Source organism: Podarcis melisellensis, assembly GCF_964234715.1.
Source record: "Podarcis melisellensis genome assembly, chromosome: 2".
Classification (NCBI taxonomy): domain Eukaryota; kingdom Metazoa; phylum Chordata; class Lepidosauria; order Squamata; family Lacertidae; genus Podarcis; species Podarcis melisellensis.
In genome coordinates, this window is record NC_138529.1 from 52891416 (window position 1) to 52912147 (window position 20732).

At 41.0% G+C, this 20732-nt stretch overlaps 1 long non-coding RNA gene across 1 annotated transcript; it reads left to right on the plus strand.

Annotated features, from left to right (window-relative positions):
- The first annotated feature begins 8483 nt into the window (after positions 1–8483).
- LOC309363156 lies at positions 8484–18134 on the plus strand. The gene is made up of 3 exons (XR_014165284.1): positions 8484–8651; positions 11623–11675; positions 17969–18134. It is a non-coding gene; the product is annotated as an uncharacterized lncRNA (long non-coding RNA).
- Positions 18135–20732: the final 2598 nt, after the last annotated feature.

The following is a 20732-nucleotide window of genomic DNA, read 5'->3' on the forward strand; positions in this document are numbered from 1 at the left end:
CCCAGGAAGTTCTTAACCCAGGCATCCAATGAACTGAGGCCACCTTAGCTTTAATGTAACATGGGCATTAATTATCAAAGCCAACACCTTAAAGTGTGATCAAGAATCCAATGGATAGTTTGTTCATGTGTGGTACTTTGCTATAATCAAGGACTGAGCCACCATATCCTGCAATATCTGAAATTTCTAGACAGTCCTATGGGCAGTATGTTGCAGTAGCCAATGTTACTAGTAAGCCTCATTTTTAAAATCTCAGTTAATTTTTATTTTTAATCTAAAATTAAGACTTTATCCTACTGAGAGTGATCCATAATGTCTTGAGCAGGGGGTAATAATGAAGATTAAGCATATTCAAATTTAAATAACATATTTCAACGTATTCATTAAATTAACAGAACAAAATTAACCATAGCTTACATTGTTTTGCAATTATTACATATAAATGAATAATTAGCTTTACCAGGAATAGTTTGATAGGAGCAGGCTGTGGTGATAGAGAAAAGACTATTTTGTTTTCTCCCAGTTTTGTGAGCTTCAAAATTAGAATCATATATAGAGATTCAAACAATGCATCAAGAATGTACAACAAGCAATATAATGTTCATGACAGAGAGAAACCCCAAAAAGCAAGAAATTATAAATAAAACTAAGGCAAGCAGAATAAAGTTATATTGTGGGGAGCAAAACAATGGAAAATACTATATTGAAAATGCTCTTGGTTGTCTTACGCCAAATCAGAAGACTTTTATTTTATTATCTTTATGACTTTGCCAGCCTTCTCTTGTCCTAATCAATTTGGTCAGTTTAATCATTTTGACCATGTGCTGTACTTTCATTAGCCAGCCCCCAGTTACCGTAGCTGTGGGAAGTTTGTACTTTCCTCATTTGTCAATGCTAACTTGTTCGTGGTGAATTCCAATCCATAGAACTCACTTTAGAAAGTAGATATACCCCATGAAAATAACATCAAAAAGTCAAAAGGGACCCAAATATCCATGAAGAACAGGAGACCATGTAAGCATCTCACAAATGTGTTTGGGTGATTTCAATGAGAGTTGGGTTTAGACAAGTATCACTGGGAGAGCATCTAAAAGGCAGTTGCTTTTTAGAGAAGAACTGGACAGTGTGTTTCATGTCAGATAGAGAATCAAAGATGGATGTTGGGGGAACTGTCACTGTTAGTCCCCTGTTCCAACCTGAGTGCCCAATGATGCCCCCCGGCCATTCCAGTTTGATCTCCTTGAAGTGCTGCAGCCAGCAACCACACCTTCCCCCTGGATAGGCTTATCCTGTAGCCGTGGTGGTGTAATAAAATGGGAACAAAGTGGACAAGTGCCTTGGCTCCCATCCCATGACAGCACCACTGCTGATGTTAGGGAGAGGATATTTGGTGTCTCTAGCGCTGCCAGGCACCTGAAGAGGTGGCAGATCTCAGTGGTGACACCAGAAGGGTATGTCACTCCTTTTGAGCCATGGAGGGGTGTGTGGGCCCCTGCAGCTGTCCAGGTATGTCGGGTGTGATGCTGGGCTTGCTAACAATACAGATACCTTCTGGGATGGGTCATTCGTGTACACAGCCATCACATGAGGGACATGCTAGTGTGAATCAGACCATAAGGCCTGGCAGCAGGACATGGGATCGACTTCATTCAAAAACATGCATTTGAGCCAATGTAAGGAAGCATTTATGTTCTGTCCGCAGTGTTAATTCTTTGGCGTCTGTTCATATATGTAAGTCATATACTGCTTATGCAGTCAAGTGACAAACATGGAAGTATGAACCTGCTTCCAGAGAGAATCTGCAATATGGGGCTAAAGTGATGCAGCTCCATTCCATAAAAACAAACGGTATAGATCTGAATACATCTACTTTTATCATTTGATAACCAACAACATGTCTTCTTTCCTTGTAACAACATCATTTGTGGTGGTGGTGGTAATTAGTTCGGCCATTTTGCTGGATTACTGCTGTAAGCCTCGCAGTGAAAATCTCCATATGTCATCATTTATTGCCCAAACCATTCACTATTTATTTTATTCCTAAAGCATGTTAACTGTGATGTATCTAACCAATTTATTCTTATCACAGAGAGAAAACAATTAGAGCTAATTAGACCAAGTTATTCAAGTCATCAAGACTCATCAGATTAAAAAAAAGAGAGGTCTTCGACTGCTGTGAGCTTATTACAAGCTGAGAGTTAATATACTGAGTAACATAAAGGGAAACAAGAATATCAGCAATCAAATGCAGAGGTATTTAGCAGAGCTGACAGTAGTATTTACCAAAGGTAGAATAATGATAAATTACACGAAACATTGTTTGGTGGAGCATTTGTTCCCTGAACATTCACACAATGTAGGAACACAAAATGTTACTGTTTTTATTGACAGACACCTTAAATTTGGTTTTGAAGTCACTGATTTTGTAATAGAATCTGCATTGAAATTTTTAGATGGAAGTCAGTAAGGCACTGAAGTGTTGAAAATGCATTTGAAAACATGTTTTCTTTGCCTAATAACAATGCTGTTAAACTCACAGTATACTTTTCATAATAAAGGTGCAGAAACCATTTAGCAGATCATATTTTAAAGTTTCTGGCACTTATGCCGCCAATTTACTAGCATATGAATTATTTTATGGAGTGCAATTGGTGACAGTTACAGCTGAAACCCTACAATCAGCATTCAGTTGGCTGAAGGCTTATAGGATGTGGCATAAAATGCTGTCCTGCCAGTGGAGAAGCACTTACAGTGACAGGACACAGGCACAGTACACCTGCAGAAAGCTCTGCATGTGTAGATGTACTGCCAGCAATGGAGGCCAAAAGAGGATGCTCTGCTAGACCCAAAGGTTCCTAATTCTCCTCATTCTTCTGTTATGTTTTCAAATAGGACGTGACGGTACAGCCAATTTGGAGTCTCCCCATCACCACACACACACACACACACACACACACACACACTGCTCTGCCCGGCTGCAACCCTTTCTACGAGTCCCTGGAAGTAAGCTTATTGAACACAGTCATACTTTTACTTTTAAGTAAACACACAAAAATGGCCCAGTTTGAGAAGGTACCAAATTATCATCTTGAAATCCTGTGTTTCAAGGGGTACTTGTCTATATAGCCGTATGCCTGAGTTTTCTCTGTTTCAGATGTTTCCGAACAGTTCCTTATCAGCTTGTGTTTAAGACATTTGACCTTAGCAGTTGAAAGAGAGAAGGGAGGAGGGTGAAAAAAGAGGTGTGTGGGGGGGTTGTTCAGAATGTGACTGGATGATATGGGTAAAGAACTCTTTAAGAATTAATTGAATCTATTCTTCTTGGACAAAGCAGGGAATGTAAAACATGGTCACCATTCTAAGCCAAGTGTAACTCTTGGTTTCACTTCCTAGTCCTCTCCCTTTTCTTCCTTTTTGATTGAGATGTATAAATATGGGCTATTTTATTCATGATGTGGGACAGTTTCTTTTCTTCCACTTCCATGGGAAAGAAAGTCCTAGAGAACTTTACATTCATTCATATATTTTTTTTTGTTCATTGTTGTTGCTGTCTCTGAAATGAAATCATTCACATCCTGAAGATATTGTGCTAAGGATGAAAGGGAATTGCTACAACCATTTCCACATTTAGAAAATCTTGGCCAGTGCCCAATAGTCCAACACCCCTAAATCTGAGTGAGGAATATTGGGACACTGTTAGATGCAGTTTATTGAAAAGCCTCATTTCATGCAGTGACATGTATTGATCCTGGAAGATCCATCAGGTGAAATGTCCGGAATAGAGACTGTTATGGAATTTCCTAAAATGCCTTTGTAGACTACCTACCATCCATTCTGTCCCAGATCGATACATATTATGCTTTAAAAAAATAAATCCTGTATATGCTCATTGCCCTTCTTTCCATAATGTAATCCGTTCTTTCATGCTTTCCCCAAGATTTATAGTCACTAAATTTGTACACACAAAAGTTTGATAATGGAGAGAGGGCCTGTGGTGGTGAAACTTCAGAATATTTTCATTTTTATTCTGAAAAATCAAAAAGGGAGGAGGAATGAGAGATGTTGAATTAGCTTCAGAAGAACCATTCCCATGCATATGTTCATTTATGTCCACATCAGCAAGTTTCTGAAAAAGAGAGAGGCAAAATAGCCTTTCTGGTTCCTGTATATTCCTACGCTGCTGTTGGTGTGCAGCACACATATGCAAAGGTTGGTGCAAGACTGATTTGTTGTGAGTACACATGGCAGCTTACCATGTTAATCAACAGACTTGAGCACTTCCATGTGGCTTCTCTCTGCTGTAAATTAGTACAATCAATCAATCAATCAATCAATCAATCAATAAACGGACGGACGGACGGATTAAATGTCAAAGCCTCAAAGTGGTGAATGGCATGGTTGGCTTGCAGACTTTTGTTCATGAATGCCGTCTAGAAGGTGACTTTGTGCTCACACCTCATTTTTGTTCCAAATCTGCTTTTTATTTTAATCCTACACATCACCTTGGAGAACTTTGGCTTTTCAAAATTGCAATTTGGAGGCAGGTGGAGCGCGTCTACCAGCTTTGGTGATATAAGGAATATCAGGTCAGCTGAAATGAGTTCAAGGCTCTTGCATCTTCCTACGCTCTGATGAATAAAACATAGCGATTAAAGGCTGACTCCAACTCCCACTGAAGCCAGTGGGAATGTTCTGATTGATTTCAACTGACACGAAGTAGAACAAACCCTGGATGTGCCAACAATAGAAGATGCAGGATAGTGTTCATCCAAGTTAAAGTAGCTCAGAGTGAGCCCCAAAGAAAGCCAACCCGTGTCAATTTTCAGAGCCAGACAATGGAGCTAAATTAAACATCCTTGGTGTATGCCAGACCTCTGTAACCCCAGAGAGAGTGCCCGTGGGGCTGATTCACTATATTCCCAGTTTTGAATATAACATCCCTCAGACCAGATTTCAGTTGCTAATATTAAGTTCATTTCTGTGATCCATGTGTAGCAATGCATATAAATAAAAATGCAGTGGTACCTCGGGTTACATACGCTTCAAGTTACAGACGCTTCAGGTTACAGACTCCGCTAACCCAGAAATAGTACCTCGGGTTAAGAACTTTGCTTCAGGATGAGAACAGAAATTGTGCGAGGGGGCCACTAGGGGGCGCATCGGAAGATGGCTGACAATAACATCTCTCCGACCCACACGAGGTAATTTGGAGGCTATGATGGGAGTAATTAGCCTCCCTATCCCCCCCAGGATGGGGGGGGGAATTGCCCTTGCCTGCTGTGCCCTATACCACCCCCAAATTTGTGGGGATGGGGGCACTAGGCACAAAGCCCTCCTGTGGGATTTTGGCACTCCTGGATGCCATCCCTGATCCGCGCCACTAGCTGCAAGAACTTCAAAAGAAACAATTTGGTGCATTTGAAGGAACAATTTGGTGCATTTGAAGGAATGCACATATCTCAAGGAAGAAGGGGGAGTAAAGACTGCTAACAGAAGAGATCTCTGATAAAACAAGACAAGAATAAAACATGAGAAGATACGCCAAGATACGGTATGGCAAATGACTGATGGGGGAGGGGGGGAAATTTTCCTTTCTTTCCTTATGTGATTAAACAAGAATCCCCTCCCCTCACGAGTCAGAATTGTCGTTTTAAGGACTTAAGCTGTGGATTTAAGGCTGTGTGGAGATAAACTTTCGAACCAAAGCATGTTTTAAGAAGAGCGTGGAGTGTATAAGAGCTTTGGAATGACGCAGTTAAAAATGCCGTCGCCATATTGGAAAGTTCTGTCAGAGAACTTAAGTCTGAGAGGAGAAATAGAGAAATAGAGCTGTTTTTATATTGTGGGTGAAACTCCTCAGTGGGACTTAAGAATGACAGTTCTGTAATTAATGATGGAAAGAGCGATGTTATCTATGAAGGTGATGATATATGGAAACCATCTCGATTTGAGGATTGGAAGAACGGAAAATTCACACAGGATTATGATTGGTTTTATCAGCTTAAGGAGACTATCAAAAGAGATCATAAAGAAAAAAGAGAAAATATATGAACAAGATGTGATGTGGAAACAGCAAGATAAGATTGGATAGAATTATGAACTCTGTTTGGACTGATTTGGATTGATTTGGACATTAACGCAGTAGCAAGAAGATGATCAGAATCCCCTTTCGGCTCTTGAAATATGGGTCCCCCCAACAAAATTTAAAATTCAGCTCTGTAATTCAGAATTTATGTGATGTGATTTAATTTGATTTGATTGGCCGATTAATAATTTTTTTTTTTTTTTTAAAAAATAGAGAACAGAAATTGTGCTCCAGCGGCACGGCAGCAGCAGGAGACTCCATTAGCTAAAGTGGTGCTTCAGGTTAAGAACAGTTTCAGGTTAAGAACAGACCTCCAGAACGAATTAAGTTCTTAAACTGAGGTAACACTGCAATGGAAAGGAGTTGCCATGTATAATTCTGATGGGTGTAGTTCTCTCTCGCTCAACCTTCAGAAGTTACTGTATTTAACCAGCCTCGCCTCCTGTTACATAAGATTGTCCATACTAGTTCCAGAAATATCTCCTGTCCCTTTACTTGCTTGTTCCATCAGAATTTTCTTTAGGCAGGTCTGTCTGAGGCCATTTACTTTTCTAAGCATCAGTGTGTCAGCCAGCTTTTAACACATGGGCATTTTCACTTGCCATCTGCCAGGAACTCAATGCAGAAATAGTCTAGTTCTGTGGCAACCACTCACTTGACCCTTAATAGCGATCTCTGACACACGCTGCAACACTGAGACCATATAACTATTCCAACCAGTGTTTGGAATAGTTACCAAAATGTGCATGTATACATCTGATGTCCTGTGAGCTTTCCCCCATCAAAAAAAGAAGGAAAGGATAACAGGAAGTACATTTATTTGTTGGTTGAAAACAGTAAGAACAGCACTAAATAATCTATATAAGATAAAATCCCCAAACAGTGCTTTGGAAGAGTACTGGGCATATACAGATACATGTGCAAATGCAGGAATGTCCAACCTGGTATCTCCATCTCTAGCAAATACAGTGGTACCTCAGGTTAAGAACTTAATTCATTCTGGAGGTCCGTTCTTAACCTGAAAATATTCTTAACCTGAGGTACCACTTTAGCTAATGGGGCCTCCCACTGCTGCCGCACCGCCACCGCACGATTTCTGTTCTCAACCTGAAGCAAAGTTCTTAACCTGAGGTACTATTTCTGGGTTAGCAGAGTCTGTAACCTGAAACGTATGTAACCCAAGGTACCACTGTAATGTTAGACCCATTCTGAAAAATGCTCAAAATGGATAATGTCTTAAATCCGGGGATGGGGGACTTGTTATTCTCCTGGTATTCTTGGAGTCCCCACACCCACAAGCCACAGATAGTGTTGCCAACAATCAGGGATGATGGGAGTTGTAGTCAGTTTACATCTGTTGGGCCACAAATTCCTCATTCCTGCTTTACTTCACAAATGGTGAGGAGGCTGTGGCATTTGTTTCTTTATGACTGGGATTTATAACCCATTTCCCAGCTGAAACTCCCAAATCACTATTTTTTAAATATGGCATGCATCAAGTAATATATCAGATCATTCATGTTTGATCCAGGTAACTTTGGCTTTCTTTCTTTCTTTCTTTCTTTCTTTCTTTCTTTCTTTCTTTCTTTCTTTCTTTCTTTCTTTCTTTCTTTCTTTCTTTCTTTGTATAGCATGTTAAGGAAGTTCTTCATCCTTTTATCCTGTCAATGTGGAACAAAGTTGTTTAAGGATGCTTGTATTGCACCGTAGTACTATCCAGGTTACTTTTAAGAATATCTGAAAGAGAGCTTATAGAAAATTTCTTATTGTCAGTGAATGGTTGAATATGTGAACATCACCGCACACTCAATTTCTATGTGTGAAATCAGTTTATTTTATGGTCATATTCATTTACAAATCTGTTCATGTTTATAGACAGAAGCAGTGCAAACGCAAAGGGGATCATGCACGTGGTTTTCCAGACACTTAGCAATGAAAGGACTCATTATTAAACTGGAATTATGTGACAGTCTCTTTCACCTTGATGGTGGACTTCAGTAGCACATTTTCTCTTCTCCCTGCCCACAGTGGTGTTCTATCACTGTGTGTGAGAAAAGGGAATACTGCAACAGATATAGGATGGGATAGGTCCTGCTGAGCTTTTGTCAAACCCAGAGGGACAGAGAATCCCTACTAGGCTAACCCAGTGACCATAAAAATATTATCAATGCCTATGGATAGTCTGTCTCTAATACTGATGAGCTGATATTGCATGCAGAGTGCCCAAACCTGCAAAATAATGTTTCTTTTACTTTGGATATCTTTCTATCTACTAATCCAGTTTTGAACTTTATGTCCGTTATGGAATGACTGTAGTATATTATTATTATTATTATTATTATTATTATTATTATTATTATTATTATTATTTCACCTTATACATATGTTTCAAGGCGATTTAAAGACATGCTATAAAAACAGCCAAAAATAGTTTTACTTTTTTTTTTACATCACCCCCACTCCTGAAAATAAGCTTAAAAGCAGTACAAAACAAACACCTACAGCATAGGCCTTTTCATCCAGCTGGAAAAGCTTATCGAAACAAAAATGTCTTCAATTGTTTCCAGTAAGTACAGATAGCAGGTGCCTATTTTATCTCAACAGGAATGCTGTTCCACAGAACATGTTGTTGGTATTTCACTTCCAGAAAACCCTGCACCTTATAGTTTTGCTCAGAACCCGTGCTAGACACTGTGCTTCTTCACAAAGACATGCAGTGAAGCTAACAGTCCTTCTGGCTTTATCTCGGAGATAACAGGAGCACTAAAGGTCACTGAGGATTAAGAAATTGTTAAGGATTAAGTGCCTATTACCTCTCCTTGTCCGTGTCTACACACCAGCTGGGATGGTGTGACAGATGTGCTACTTAGATACACTCCTCCTCCAAAGCCTAATGATTTCAGCCTCAAAGGCCTGATGCCCACCATCAGATTCCTGGTGGCTATAGAGATCCAGAGGTGTCATCAGAAAAAGAATAAGGTGGATAAAGAACCAGGTAGCTAAGAGGGGCAAGGGTAGAGTCCGTGTGGTATAGAGGTTAGAACGTTGCACTACAGCCTGAGGGACCAGGGCTTCAATCCCCACTCAGCTATGAAGTTCACTGGGTGACCATGGGCCAGTCACCATCTCTCAGCCTAACCTTTGTCACAAGGTTGAGGTGAAAATAAAAATGGGGAGGGGGGAGAACCAGGTATGCCATCTTATGCTCCTTGGAATAGAGGTGTGATACGTAATCCATTACTAAAGAACCAAGCGAGCACAGTCTTCCTCACAATGGTGTAGCGTGGGTTGCCGGTGCCCAGGGCAAGGCAGGGTGAGTGTCATGTTCCCTGGTGGACTGGGCAGCTGGGGTGGAGGCATGCACCTGCAGGATGTGTACAGAGCCTGCACAAAGGGTAAACAGAGCCCGCCTCCATCAGACTCCTCACCTGTTGCCTCTGTCCACCTGCCCATTAGATCAATCTGCCTTCCGCTGCTCCGTGGTGGAGCCACAACCCCGAGGAATGAGGCTGCCCTTCTGCCTCCTGCCTCTCTCCCTTCTGATCCAGGTGGAGCCTCTTGCCTCTCCTTGGTTGTTGGTGCTAGTGGTGGCATCCTCTTTGCGGCAATGCGGAGGAGGCACCGCTGCCCGCCCCAAAGCCCGTGAGCCCAGACAGGGCACAGCTTGGCTTGCCTCCCTTCTGGCCTCAATGAGGGAGCCTGTCATGGGGGGCGCCTGGTAGTGCCCCCTCAGAAATGTGTACCTGGGGCCACGGCCCCCCTAGCTGCCCCCCATGCTACGGTGCTGCTTCCCCAACAGAGCCAAATGCCATAGCCTCCATTTCTTAACCAGACAGGGCAGGCAGGCAATTTTTAGAGTGAGTGTTCCTTTCCTCTGGCACTCTCTATGTAAAATTCCCTTCTAGCATAATACTACAGGATGTCAGGTCAGGGTTTGCTCCAGAGAGCAATCCTAGGGAGGATACTTGTTTCTGCTTGCAGCTAGTTTCATTCGTAATGTGCAGAGAGGGAGAGTCGTTTTCAACAAGGCCTATGTCAGACCAGTGCATGAACATTCATTTTTCTACTTTCTTGTTGAATCGAAGCAAAGGCACTTAGTTTGGGTTGCTGTCAAAAAATAACACAGCTTAATTTTAGGGCTAAGATTGCAATGAATTCTCTCTCTCTCTCTGCAATTTGACTGGATTGTTTTCTGCACCCATCTATGACTTCCACTGGAAACCTAAATAAGCTGTTGGGAAGAGATGGTACTTAAATAGCTCTAATGAAGCAGAGGCTCTAGTTTAAGTTCTTACAATGCAGGTAATTTATACAAAATACTGGCAGCACTTTGGACGCATTAGCTTGATGGGGAGGAAAAGCAGGTCAGTATTCACTTGAAATATGCCTGTTATTAGCAGCACTTCTCAGCGTCTCTGCAAGGCATAATTTAAAAACAATTTTTTTCTGAATTGCACCATCTGGAAGGGGGAAAAATCAATAATATATTTACATGTGGCTCAGCAGCTCCAACTGACTATAACTTGAGTATATGTAATGTATATTGCTTCGCCATTTGCAGATATGGATCCAGATAACATACCGTCTTGGCACAGGGATAAAAAACCAAAACCAGTCTGTATTTGAGTACAGCCACCCAGGGAAGTAGTGAAGCCATCAGCCTCTGTGAAAGGAAAGTTTGCTTCCTGTAGCATCTTTGTCTTGTGTTAACCCCATTGATATCTAGGCAGTGGTGGAGGAGGGTCAACGCTTGAAGTGAGGATGGCAACAAGAACACACTCAGATCCAGTAGTGAAAAATCAGGAATAGGGAAGAGCAGATCTGTCAATGTAGGCTTCTCTCTAGTTCGCTTTTTTCTAATCTTAAATTCAGTTCTCCACATTTCCATTCCATTTGTGTTTTTTGTTTTTAAAAAAACTCATGAAAATTCACCAGCATTTTCATGCCATTTTATCCTAATATACATGCTTGTATGCAATTTTGCCTTATACGTTTTTGCAAACAATCTCCTCCAATAGAAGGCATTTTCATTTTATTGTCATCAATATATGCTTCATGTTCTTTTTGCACACTTTACCCTGCTATGTGCATTTTGTTTCGATTATTTGGATGAAGAACTCATCACTAAATTGGCAGAAGTGTGCATTTTGAAGGATGGCTGTGGGCTTGTCCACCCTGCAGCTGTTTGTGTTCCCATTTAATTTGCATTGTCCACATAAAATTACCTTCAAATAACAGTCCCCTGTAAATTCAGGTTTATTCAATTTGGGGATAATCTGATAAATTGAGGTAAATCAGGCTCCAAACAGCTTTGCCAGACTTTCCTTCTCTCTCTCTCTCTCTCTCTCTCTCTCTCTCTCTCTCTCTCTCTCTCTCTCTCTCTCTCTTTGTTGGAGAAGGCAGAAAAGTGGGGTAATGATTGTCATACACATCCCATTTACAAGTGAAGCAGTTTGGGGGGCTGAAATGGTCCCTTCTGGGTTTCTTGTCCAGATTACATTAATTTTGTTCCTCCTCCTTCCCATGTATATTTCAAGAGATGACAAGAAGCAGGGAACGTGTATACATAGACTGCTGCCTAAGGGGCGAGGTAAGTTGTTGCTCAGTGCTTCCTCTCCACTCTTATGCCGTTTCCACATATCTCTTCAGAGTTCCCCACAAAGAGGGATTGACTATTAAACCGTTCTGAAAATTGTAACTCTGTGAGGGGAATAGGGGTCTCCTAACAACTCCCAGCACTTTTACTTACTTATCAAACCTTTTATTAGGCATTATGCGAATAAAACCATAAAAGAGAAAATAACATATAAGGGCCTTGAAATATATATAAAAGGGCAGCAGTTGGCTACATACATATATATATATATACATATAGAGTCAATGGTTTTCTTTGTTAACCTGCTCCTTGGAGGACTGCTACCAAAAACTCGGCTACCCCCGCCGTTACCCTTTGGTCAACGTCGGATAGATAGAGTCCCACACATTCACCTTGCTGGGGTTCCAGACCACCCGAGAGAGGGGACAGCACGCGTTGACGGAGCGTACTGTACAATGGGCAATGAAAGAGAATATGCTCTACAGTGTCCGGGACATTCATAGAACATCTGCAGAATCTCTTGTTTCTAGGAATATTTTGATATCTTCCCCTGACAAATGCTGAGGGAAAAACATTCAAACGGGCCAGCATAAAAGCCCTACGTTGGGCTGGGATTATTAATTTAGTGACGTAATTGGCTCTGCTATCTAAGATATTTAAATCATAGAATATGGGGGAGCAAATTTTGTTTACAGCTGCCATAATATTTTGTCTCTCGACATCCTTTAGTCTAGTTAGGATATTATGGAAAATGTATTGCTCGTTAGAATTGTACAGGGGCTCCAGCTCGATGCCTAAAGATTCAATCTTTTTTTCGAGGTGCTGATACCATCTTGATTTATAGGAGTCATTGAGCAAATCAGCGAGCAGACTTGATGGAGGGCAGCGAAAATGGCAGCGTAACCAGTACTTTATTGAGGTGGACCATGCCCAATATTCCATTGTGTGTATGCCTATTTCTGCACACATTGTTTCATATTTGATCATAGCTGGGAGTCCAAGAATACGTCTCAGAAAGCTGGAGTGAATCTTTTTTAAATCACTGTTATATGCTTGGACCCATAGCGGGATTCCATAGAATATCTGGGATTGCCGCAGGAATAAATTGATTACCTTTCTGATAGTAAAAACGGGCAACTGCTGATGAGGTGCACTTTGCCTGTTTTGTGGCGTTTGTGCGATGGGTTGCCCACCCTAAATTGCTCTGGAATAAGATTCCCAGATACCTATAGATTTTCACTTGTTGGATTTCTTGCCCTCTTATTTTCCATTTCTCTAATTTCCAACCATTCGAGAAGACCAAAATTTTTGTCTTCTCATAATTTATAGAGAGTTTGTTGCATTCACAGTAAAGGATCAGTGAAGATATAAGACGTTTCAGACCCAAGCTCGTTAATGATAGTAGGACAGCATCGTCTGCGTATAATAAGAGAGGAACTGGTTTCTGATTAAGTTTAGGGGCATGTGATTCTATTTTTTGAAGGTAATCTGGCAAGTCTGATAGAAATAAATTAAATAGAAAGGGGGCAAGGACACACCCTTGTTTTACCCCTTTCGAGTTAGGGATGTCTGATGAAAGGTGACCTTTGGTGTTAAGTTTGACTTGGCAGGTATTGGAAGAGTGTAGATTTTGCATTAGAATCAATAAGCGCTGATCAATTTTTAATTCTGCGAGTTTCCTCCACAACTTTGGGCGGTCAATTGAGTCGAATGCACCACGAAAATCTACAAAAGCAGCATATATCTTAGATTGCCTTTGGAATCTGTATTTTTCAACCAAGTGCATAAGTATAAGACAGTGGTCTAGTGTAGAGCAACCTTTGGAGAAACCTATTTGTTCTTTCCCTGGTAAATTTAGATTTTTCATCCAGGTAAGGAGTTTAGATAAGAGGTGCTTGGCGTAGATTTTCCCTATCACTGATAATAGGCTTATCGGTCTATAATTCCTTGGTTCTTTTGGGTCGCCATTTTTAAAGATTGGGATAATTATTGATCTTAACCATATCTCAGGTATGATCCCATATTTATCTATGAGAGTAAACAGTTGAGCTAAGGGTTCTGCCCACCAGTCTATATAGGTCTTAAATAGTTCTATTGGTAGACCGTCTGGCCCAGGAGATTTCCCCGATTTGAAATTTTTAACTATCTCTCTAATTTCCTCTTCCTCTACCCTTGGCCACTCCTGGAGTTTATTAATTTTATTTTTAGTGGTTTCATTTCCTTTAAGTTCACTGTGTAGATTGTTAAATACAGATGTAAAGTATTGGGACCATTTGGATTCTTCAATTGGTGGTAGAGTTAATTGATTTTCAGCTTTCAATCCTCCGTACACTAAGTTCCAGAACGCTTTGTTGTTTTTACTCTGAATTGAGTCGAATAATTGTAGCCATTTTTGGGTTGCATATTTCTGTTTCTTTTCGGCCAGAATGTAATGATATTTTCTTTTTTCATCAAGATAAGTGGGCTCTAGTTTAGTGCGATTATTTTTAAATGTTTGGCGCAGTTTTCTTTTTAGCTGGAAACATTCATCATCAAACCAAGGGCTAGCGCTATGTTTAAGTACCCAAACTTTAGGTGGAGTACTGAGCTCTACGAACATTTGGAAGATTTCATTATAAATTTTCGGTATATCACTGTAGAAATTAGTGGTCTTTAAGTTGGATAGTACTTGTTTTCTCAGGTTGGCTGTAAGTTTTTGCCCCACTACTGCACTCATTTCCTGGGACCATTTTAATTGGGTCATTTGTTTGTATTGAGAAGGTTCTATGATATTGTGCTTAGTTATTTTGGTTTCGTCCTTTAAGTTAATAGACAACGATAATGGCTGATGGTCGCTTTCGGTGCGCGTTCCAATTTTGAGGTCCATGATCGAATTTATGATATTATAAGGGACAAGAATATAGTCGATGACACTGCATCCTCGGGGGGAGAAGTATGTAAACTCCCCACTTCTATCGCCTTTTGTTGAACCATTCACAATCTGTAAATTAAAGTTGTTACATAATTCAAGTAGGCGTAAGCCTTCGTTGTTTACAACCCTGTCTCTGGAGAATCGTCCTATTTTCAGGGCATGTGCGATATCATTATCAGTATTCCAATTTAGTTTGCTACATAGTTGTTCATTGTTGGTTCCCACTCTGGCATTAAAATCACCTGCTATTATCAGTGAGGCATTTGGGTATTTATCGGTCAAATTTTCTATATAAGAGGTTAGTTGTGACCAATTTTCACTGCTGCTGTTGTTTTTGGTTGGGGGGATATAGACATTTACAAGTAGCAAAGTATCGTTTTTTTGGGTTAAAAGTAGAGCTTGTGCAAGTGGTAAGCATTTTTCTAGTTGCTTGATTTCAACCCCTAAGTTGTCTTTGATCATACAACAGAACCCTGCTTTCGGCCGACCCTTCGCGTTTGTTTTCAATGCGGGTTTCGTATAGGAGGTGAATCCATTGATTTTAATATCTCTAGTTGACCATGTTTCTTGTAGAAGTATTAATTCAAAATCTTTAAAGAAGTTCATTAGGTCTGGGTCTCCGTCTTTGTTTCCCCATCCTGCGATATTCCAGGACAGCAAGCGTAGGATCCGTTTTTGAGTTGGTGGCTGGTTGACAGCATTTAGTCATTCTAGTTCTGTCATTGAGTCCAGCGAGGGATTTTGTCTTGTGCAGATACAGCCATTTGTCGCTGCTTTCGGTGGGGAACATAATGATGGATCTCTTAGATTCTTTTTTAAAGTGCGGGGAATTAAAATTTCCTCCCTTTCTTGATTTTCTTCCTTAACTGTTCCTTGTTCCTGAGAAATTTCTGTGGTTGGTGGACTATTATGGACAGTAGGACTGTTTCCAGTCTCTACTTCCATTTCTTTGGCCTCATTTGGTGTTGAGCTCAGTGTGTCAGGTCTGTTGGAGGTCATCTTTTGTTCGGCAATGTTAGAGTCCTTTGTGGTGCTTAAATAAGGGGTACCTATTTCGTTTGGAGCTAGTATTTGATATCTCAGCCAGGAATTTGTGGTCTCATTACTGGAGTTTTTCCTTGCCATTTCATATTCTAAAGGCGGCTGGATTTGAAGCTCTGCATCTATACATTTGAAAGTTCCATTAGTAGCTCTCTTTTTGACTATGCATTTTGGGGAAAAGGCTGGTAAGTGTAAAGTTTGATTGTGTATTGTTTCTACTGCATTTTGTTGACCTTGTTGGTGAATTTCGGTCAATCTGGCCTGTAGTTTCGTCAATTTACTGAGTAACAAACTACACTGGGAAAGGGGCGGTGGTCATTACTGAGCTGGATTTGTTTTAAGTACTTGTGTTTTTATCTTTTAGTTTATTCTTAGAACTGCCCTGAGCCCTTGTGATGAAGGGTGCTCTCTCTCATCTATCATCTATCTATCATCTATCTATCGTCTATCTATCATCTATCTATCTATCATCTATCTATCTATCATCTATCTATCATCTCCCAAGATTCCTTGGGGGAAGTCATGACTGTTCAAAGTGGTATGAAACTGCTTTAAATATATAGTGCAGATGAAGCCTAAGTTTTACTTAGAGTAAACCCACTGAAATTAAGTTCGTTATGCTCATTAATTTCAATGAGTCTGTTCTGAATATGACCAACAATGAACACAATCCAAACTTATCTTTGTAAAAAAAAAATACTACAATAACTTAAAATGTATCAACATATGTCACTGAAAATATATGTAACAAAAGCAAATTAAAAATGGAATCCAAAAATGAGACAGCCCCTACTCAAACTTGCCTTCAGGCAGATGCCTTTCATAATCCTACTAGCCAAGGTCCTTCAATAAGAGATGCCATGGACCAGTCCTAGCATCTTGCCCCAGTGCAAAGCAGGTGCACTTGGCCTCTCCATACAGATGCAGCCTACTTCCCACAAGGCAGCCTGAACCAATTACCTTCTGAGCTGGAACCAATTACCTTCTGAGTGACATCACCACCCAACAAAGCAACCACAGCATATAGATGCTCACAAAACCCAGAGGGAAATAGCATAAGCTACTTGAGGCTGTCTTGCCCAAGACCTCTCAGCATGTGTCATGGCTAAGTGTTGATCTGAAAGTATTGCATACAAAGTCAGTCCTCTGCCTTTGTACCCTGTTTTCCTATTTCCGTGTTTTGCTTCCCATTTCCTTTCTTTCTACTTCAAGACTCATAACCCTTGGAAAGCACGGGGAATTGTTTTCTTGCTCTCCATCAACTGACAAGCTGTATTCACGGTTGATTATATTATGATACATTCACTCTTCACAAGCAGTGATTCAGTAGACTCCAAACCCTATTGACAGTTGCCATAGTGAACATATTAATAAGCATCGTCAAGGAGCTATTGCAGTCCTGCATCGGTGCTAATGGTAACAGAAATGTAGAGAGCACATGGGGATCCGGAAAACCATAACCTCTTCAAGCTGGTTTCCTACCACCAATCAGTTTTTGCTTCAGCATCTGTGCTGGGATGTTTTGTACGGTCCCATTTATTATGTTGTCAAATGCTGAAAGTGGCTGAAAAACTGGGAGACGTGCAATCTGATGTCTGCGGAGAAGAGAGGAGTTTGACAGGTTTGTAATAGGGGGAACGTTGGGCTATAACAAGCCAGCAGAGCAGTAGTTGAAAGGTTGGCTGTGCCTTGGCATGGCATTTTTTCATGAGTTGGGAAGGAGGAAATGCAGCAGTTGCAGAACTTAGTTGTTATGCAGCTAAGAAGCTTTGACAGGCCAATGATAGATTAAATCATCGAGAGGACATTTTTATGAGAGGCCTCCAGATGGCAGAAGTAATGCATTGTTGTATGTCTTAGATTCATGGCTCTGCTAGAGCTATTCTCTCCTCCCCCACCTCCCCCCCTTCATTAACAAGATATGTTTTCCTTTCTCTGCAATAAGAGTTATAACAAGTTTAAAGAAAAAAGGGTTTGGAAAGAAACCTGAGAAACCAACTCTCAATAACGCTGGGCAACTGGGATTTTCAAAACACATTCCATTGTACACAGCTTGAATTTCTTTTTTCCCTTCCTTCCTTCCTTCCTTCCTTCCTTCCTTTCTTTCTTTCTTTCTTTCTTTCTTTCTTTCGACATATTTCTGCAATAAATCTCTTCTAATTAATACCAATGTTCCCTGCAAATATTAGGCAAAAACTCAGGTGATATCTAAAGCCTCATTTGACTCTGAATTTCTCCCTGAACTGTGCACTCAGTAAGAAGTTCTGTTTCCCACTCTGCAGCAATCTATTTTCTCCTCTTCTCTCTGCTGATACATCCCATTTTCTTGTCATAGGAGAAATCGCTGTTGTATAATCTTTCCCAACAAGGAGCACATATCTTGTTTGAGCCTGATTACTCTGAAACGTTGAGACTGGCTTCTTTCTCCACTCCTGTGCTGAGCTTAAACTGCAGCTGTTCAGCATCTGGTTGCTACTTTGGAACAATATTGTGAATTCCAAGGGTGCTTGAAGATGTCATTTCAGTTCTACCTGTAATAAAATATATTAGGAGGGAAATGTGTCTTCTGCATAACACTGCTATGATCAATGTGTAAAAGCCAGAAGGACATGGTGAGGACAGCCACATATTTTTTTTAACTTTTGTTATTTTTTTTATTCCCCATTCAGCAGCTGTTTATATGGTGGGACAGAGCCACGGAGCCCACGTCCTGAAATTGACATTGCTGCTGCTTACCTGAATGAGACTGGGCAATGGCAAGGTCAAGGCCACAATGTTGCACCAGTGGGAGCACTGCTGCCCATCTGGTGCTCTGGCCTAGTTGTCAGTACAACCTTGCTGCTGCCCCTCCTCAGTATCACCCAGGTAAGCAGTGCTGATGTTCAAAGGGAAGCTCAATGTTCCACAGTGCCACATATGCCACTGCTGCAAGTCAACCAATTTCCAAAGGAATGTACATGTCGGGCTTCAGGGAACCGGATCCCTCACCCAATGGCAGTAAATAAGCAGATCAAACAAAAGGAACGTTCTTACCAGATAAGTTATTTAATAATCACAGCGAGAGACAAAGGAATGCATATCTCTCTAAAAACGGCATTGCTCCCAGTAAAGGTTTACCCCCTCCGTCCCCATTAACTTACATCACTCCTACATCGGGTAATCTGAGCTTGTTGCCAATGCGCTTTCTGTTCTGTCACTTTCAAAGCCCGTCTAGTCTTAGGTGAAGGGGGGGGGGTCAGGAATGCTGTCCAAGAAGACTGAATCTGCCAGCGCTCGCTCGCTCTCTCTCTCTCTCTCTCTCTCTCTCTCTCTCTCTCTCTCTCTCTCCTCCTGGTGTTTCCTCTTCTAGCTGTTCCTCACCCAGTTTTCCCCCTTTGGACTATGCCCCTCTGCAAATCACTGTTCTAAATCAATACTGTACTGTCCTCCTGCCCTTGGGAAGGTTTAGAAAAAGGGGGGGGAGCTCCCACCATTCCTCCTCAGTCCAGTCCCTGACAGTACATCACAGTCAAAATGACTAAAAATGTGAAAAAGTACAGATAGTAATACAAAACTAAAAAAAAAATAAAATCACAGCGTATTAAAACAGCAGACAAAACATCTAATTCAGCCACAGACCAAACAGTGTAAAGTAGTAAATAAAACAGGATCTTGTGGGGTGTGAGTTTTATGGAGAATGTGGTGCAGGGTAAAAGGGTAAACCACCCACTCTGCCTGCTTTGTCCCAATCCTGACTGAGCTCTCCGCATGGCTATGTTTAAAACAAAAACAAAAAAACCCCAGACATGCTAAATGTGATTGTATGTAACATGTAGTTTGTCCCTCGGTCTGCCAGACTACGTTGACTCCAGAGTACAACCACCCCATGGGAACAGTAGAAAGATGCTTTCAAATTCCCAAATACTAACAAAATAAATCATTCTTCACTGCACCAGACCTCATCTATAAAGATGCCAGTAGTTATAGAGAACAAATATCTGGCTAACGTTCTGACATGCATGGGTAGCCATAAGAAATTTAGGTGAAACTCCCAAGCAAAAAGACTTTTAACTCTGTTTATAGGGTTGGCATGGCTGTAGAGACACACAAGGGCACCTAAACAAGAGTGGTTTCTGTCCTGTTTGTGCAGCACCTCAAGTTGTCCGGGGACAAAGATGTGGGAATTTCACCCAAGATCTTACCTTTTGCTTTCTCACCTGTGCATGCACACTGAACATATAGCCATCTCTGCAATAACATCTTTAAGAAAGAGTTTATGCCACCCCTGTTTATACACAGCTAAAGGAGATTTATTTTGCCAGGATTTGGAAATTCAGAAGAGTCTACAACTTTCCCATGGGACAGTTGTGGTCTGGATGAACATAAGGTGGTACCTCGAGTTACAAACGCCTCAGGTTACAAACACTTCAGGTTACAAACTCCGTTAACCTGGAAGAGTTACCTCGAGTTGAGAACTTTGCCCCAGGATGAGAACGAAAATCGTGTGCTGGCGGCGCAGCGGCAGCAAGAGGTCTCATTAGCAACAGCACACCTCTAGTTAAGAACAGTTTCAGTTTAAGAACAGACCTCTGGAACAAATTAAGTTCATAACTAGAGGTACCACTGTAGTTTGATAGGCTGAGAAGACTGTGGAGTAGGGAAGTCTGGAATTTGTAATTCTGTGCTACAAAGCCTGTATAATATTTACTTCTTATCTCACTGTGCCTCCCACCCAAACCTCAATAAGAACATTAGTTTGCCTGTTTGTTAGATTTATAATTGGCAATAAAAGAAGACACGTTTATTATTCTACACCATCATGCTCACGTCAAATGCTATGGGAAGGCTCTCCTGCACAGCTGAAGGCAAAAGAAATTACAAAAACAAGTTGTTCGTAGCATTTATATGGCAAAGCAACACTAGTGACTACAGGCAGAGAGCAAACAGCATCCATTCCTGGGAATTATAGCCAATCCTGCAGATTTGATAGCCATTGAATGTACTTGTCTATTTCATATTTTGGAAGCGGAGAGAGCACAGAGCATGGCTTTTCAGATCTCTCTTATAGATAGCTTTGTGACTGCATGTTGTTGAGCATCTTTGTCAGTCAGAGCAGCCAT